The 5,000-nt window shown below is 41.5% G+C and overlaps 1 protein-coding gene across 3 annotated transcripts in view; it reads left to right on the top strand.

Annotated features, from left to right (window-relative positions):
• Window positions 1-3,211: 3,211 nt before the first annotated feature.
• The window catches only part of gngt2b (guanine nucleotide binding protein (G protein), gamma transducing activity polypeptide 2b), a 3,356-nt gene continuing 1,567 nt past the window's right edge, over window positions 3,212-5,000 (top strand). Inside the window, exon 1 of one of the 3 annotated variants that reach the window (XM_063221338.1) lies at window positions 3,212-3,332. The gene's annotated coding sequence lies outside the window, so the exon portion shown is untranslated. Of the gene's footprint in view, window positions 3,333-4,774; window positions 4,868-4,945 lie in introns of those variants that run through there. The other 2 variants (XM_063221339.1, XM_063221340.1) reach the window with 2 other exon arrangements.

Genomic DNA, 5,000 nt, shown 5'->3' with positions numbered 1-5,000 from the left:
TGACTCTATGGGAGTTAGTATTGTGCTCTAACGGTAGGGACACATACACGCAAATTTGCGAACTTTGCCATTCATTCCTATGAGAGAGGCGAAGGCAAGCGATGGCAAGCGAAAGCAAGCGAACAGGGGCGAAGCGAAGCGAAATTATTAAAGAAAGTTTAATGTTATGCAAATGAGGAGCGAATTCGCCTGCCGCGGCCCAATCAAATCAACAACATAACTGTTCCATTCCATTTGATTCGCCGCAACGACCTGATGACGGTTGGATTTCGCCTCTCTTCGCTTCGCTGGCTTCGCCTCCTATGTGTCCCTAGCGTAAGGCAGAGGGCAAAAATCAAAAACAGTTTCTAGTTTTTAGATCGCTGTTGTTAAAAAACTAAAAAGAATTGGTGTAACGGAGGCTAGCAGAGTTGGCATGGAACGGGAGATTAGTCTCTTGGTCCAGCGGTATCGTACTGTGACTCCCATAGACGTGGTGGTGACAGATCGGAGTCATACGTGTGATCTTTCTAACAGTCCTTGAATGAAGTTTATAGGTTAAACGGTTCAGTCACAAGTGGATCTCTTGTGAAAGATGTGCTGACCTCTTCAGAAAGGCACTTCAAGAGTCAATAGGAAAAGCCATTGGGCCAGCCCAGCAGTTTTTACACACCTGCCATTTAAAAAGTAATGGGAGTTGGTACATGATACTTTCACCGTTTGGAGTCATCTCATAGACCTCTCTAACAACGCGTCAACTAAACTTCTAGGTGAAAGTCTTGATGTTTTATGAACGAAAAAGCCTCCTACACTCTGATCTGTAGAGTGATGGAACACTCTCTCCTGAAGGTTCTACCATTGTTTTCTATGGGGACCCAAATTTGCACAAAATCGCAAAAAAACGGGAAAACGACAAGAGACACGGACACGCTATATCAGAACAAATGATCTCCAAGCAGAGCCGGTTGTTTTAGTGTTTGAACGGTGTCTATCTCGAAAGGCCTAGGAGGAGATCCATTTTCTATTTTTACTGCCCTGCACAAGAGAAGCAACAAAGCAACAAAGGAAGCATAAACTGTACTTAGGGATTACTATAAGCGGGACTTGCTCTTCAAGCATGCTTAATTATAACACTGTTGCAACTTATTACATTGAAATACCTTTAGGCCTACATTATAGAACAACACTCTCACTTATTAGCCTACATTAGAAATTAAGTACATGCATACTGACTTAAGAGTGGAAAATGTGTTGGATTCCGTGGATGTTATGCACAGTTATATTGATGCACTATAATAACAATATAAAATAAGAATAAAAACAAAGAAGTTAATCACATTGCTTCAGAACTGAACTAACAGCTAACAGAAATGAAGCAATCTAAAGGTAATCAATCTATCTATCTAGTACATCGTATTACATCAGAAAAGTGACTTGCATTATTAGGCCTACTCATTCACTGTCTCTTTTGCATTGCAACGCAACGGCATTGCAACATATTATTACATAAAAACAGTTACTTAACAGAAACATCCTATATCTAATGTGTGCCACATCACAAAGGAACATGCAGCCTACCATTTCATTGCACATATACCCTACATTTTTTGCCATAGTTTATTTTGTTTTAGAAGTAAAAAATTGAAAGTACAACACATGCGTCAACATGCGTACAACAACTCGTCATTAGGCCCCTTTGCACTGATTTTCAAAACCTAAAGCACTGATACTGACACCGTTGAACACATGGTAATATGTAAGACCCCATAATGCATGCCGTACCACCAGTGGCACACTGTAATAGTCATTGAAAGGTTAATTACCATAGTGCTACACTACTATGACATAAGAGAGAGCCCTTAGTTAGTAATGCACCATCATTCGGTCGTTGCCATTCTGGTAACATTTTAACACTGTGTCTTAAGTGGTTAAGAGGAAGACAAATGAATGCAGCATAATGTAAGTTGAATCTTAGCTGTGTTTCATTTTAATAACTGAAAGAGGTAGGTCTGCACACTGCAGATTGCATTGCAAAAATAAACTTTAATGAGAAGCTGCAATGATTCGATTAGGGCTGTCCTAAACTATTATTTTTCTCCCGATTAATCTATCAACTAATTTTTTTGAATAGTCGATTAGTTAAACGATTATTTTTTCAAGTACTCCAGCACTTTAATCTTCAAGGAAATTGGGAAAAAAGAAAGAAACCGTTAAAATTAGGTCCCTGAGCTCACAATGAGCTTTAAATGTTGATAGTAGCTTATTTACTCCGCAATACAACGTCCAATTCATACGTGCTGGGCAATTGTAGGTTTCAATAAAGTAATAAAGGATTAGTAAAGTAAGTAAAAAAGCATTGAATTAAATGAAACAATTAGTCGACTATGAAAATTCTTTCCGACTATTTTTCATAATCGATTAGTCACGATTAGTCGATTAATCGTCCCAGCCCTAGATTCGATCATCCTGCAGATCCTCCTTTGTCAGGCCTGATGCACCTGTGTCGTCACTGCAACGTCACTTTGGGTACCCTACTGAAAAAATATCATGTCAATAATGACATCACTTTGTTGGCTTGCGTTTACGTATGTGTGAGGGCAAAAGTAGTTCACTCCACTAGTCTCCACCTAAGTAGGCCTATACAGTATGTGAGCGAGCCTTCTCCGGCTTTCTGGAAGGTAGTAAAGGTGAAGCGATATCCAATAAGGTGTATTTATGTCGGCCATTAGCGTCGGCGCGTGATTGGTTGACAGGCGCCATCACCTGATCAGAAACCAAAACACTCCAGCTTCCTTCCTGTAGCCAAGTACACGGTGACCTCCATTACACACACACACACACACACACACACACACACACACACACACACACACACACACACACACACACACACACACACACACACACACGTCTTGTTGCCCTTCCTCCCTCACCTGAGTAAGTGTGTGTCAAGGATCAGAGGTAGGTAAGGAGGGTGATTGTCTGTGTGTGTGTGTGTGTGTGTGTGTGTGTGTGTGTGTGTGTGTGTGTGTGTGTGTGTGTGTGTGTGTGTGTGTGTGTGTGTGTGTGCGTGCGTGTGTGTGTGTGTGTGCCTTGTTAGTACTCTTACTTCCTCACCTTAGCAGGTCTTAACTAGATCAGTGGGGATTTGATGCGGCGACTGACATCACGCCCCACGCTGCGCCCTGATTGGTCCGTTGCAGGAGAAAGAGGAGAGCAGGGAAGAGCGAGTGCTCAGAAAGCTGTCAGACGGAGGAAGAGAACGAGGGAAGAGGTAGAGGAGGAAGCGGAGTCTAACTCCTAGGAGACGCATCTTCTCTGCTACGGGTGGCGATAGGGCCACTAACCCACAGGTAAGGGATGCCCGCCTGGAGCGAGGGATCAGCGGAGGGAGGGAAGGGTGGATGGATGGATGGAGGAGGGGTAGAGGGAGGAGGAGATGGAGATATGGAAGATGGGTAGATGAATGTATTTTTTTTTTCTTGAAAAACGATAGAGAAGGAGGTGTGTGTGTCTGCAAATTTATGTGCACTTTTGCACATTTTTTTGCTTCATGCCAACGGGCGGTGGGCTGGAGATGCAAAATGCAAAACGTAAAATATAGTTCAAAACGATTTATGTTGCAATGTAATATAATCAGTAACTCGTTGCTGGAAGATTGTAGGAGAGCTCACAAGCATTGGTTTATAAGGTGTGTAGTATGTGTGCTCGAAAGCTACACAGTAAAAAATGCAGTGTTAATTCAACACTTAGAGAGTGCTTTGGGACCAAATAAACTCTAGAAGGTGTTAAATCGACTCTGTTAGTGTTGCATTAACACTGCAGTTTTTACTGTGTAATATCTGCTGATAGCATTGTGTCAAAAGTGTGCTCTGTAGTCCTGAGGGTTTGTGCGTCAGTGACCTCATTTACATGAGACAGTTTAATTCAGAATTAACTCGATTGAATTCTGAACAAAGCTTAATTCCGCTTTGAAAACGTTATGTAAACACTTCACAATTCAGGATTAAATGAAAGATCGAAAGCCAACTCGATGGAACTATTTAATTCGGAATTATTCATTCAGAATTAAAAACGTCATGTAAATGTAGCCATTGTTGGGTGAGAGATCTACACAAGTCAAATTTGCAGTGTTGATTCAACACGTAGACAGTAAATTCTGCAGTGCTCATTCAACACTTAAAGAGTTGATTTGGCATCATTTGGACTTAAATGAACTCTTTAAGTGTTGAATTAACACCACAACATTTACTGTGTAGACAGTAGTATAGAGAATAGGACAATAATTGCCATTCCACAAAATCGTAAATTCATCAAAGGTAACACCTGTCTATGGGGTGACAGTTGTTCCTACTCTCTGCTGATTACTACTGTTAAAGTAGGGCTGTACTTGGCTTTACTTTTTTTCACCACCATGCCAAAAATGGCTATGGATGTTGCTCTTACTAGCCAAAGAAGACACACTCACTAATGGGTGAAACAGGTGGCTAGCAAGTTGGACGTTTATACCTGCGAAACTGAAATTTCACCAGCATTTGGCTGGTTGGCTGGTGTCAATTTAAAGCCCTGCCGTAAAGTCTCCTGCAGCGATACAGAGAATACAGTAGCTGCATGCAGGTGAAGTCTGTGAAGGCATTGTATGTAGGCCTACTTTTATTTTCTTGATTAATGCTGTTAGCCATTTGAGGAGTACCATCACAAATATGTAATTAGAATTTTACCCAAATTTTGAGTTCTCATTATGATGTCATAAGGACTTTGCGTGATTTTTAACACAGACTTCTATGGGAGCTGTAAAGTGTTCAAGTAAAATTCTAGAAGAACCTAGGGAAATTCCTTACTCCTCAAAGGGTTAAGTGTCCTGCAGAGCTACGAAGAATAGCTGCAGGTGTACATCAGCAGTAGGACAAGGAGTCAAGGGGATGAGATGAGCCTAAAACTAGATTATCTTCTCAGGGACTTAACCATCTCTCACACGGAGACCCGCGCTGTGGGGCGCTCTTTGCCACTTTAACCTGTCC

The sequence above is a fragment of the Engraulis encrasicolus genome, chromosome 17 (assembly GCF_034702125.1).
Source record: "Engraulis encrasicolus isolate BLACKSEA-1 chromosome 17, IST_EnEncr_1.0, whole genome shotgun sequence".
Classification (NCBI taxonomy): Eukaryota; Metazoa; Chordata; class Actinopteri; order Clupeiformes; family Engraulidae; genus Engraulis; species Engraulis encrasicolus.
This window is presented reverse-complemented; position numbering and strand designations above follow the sequence as displayed.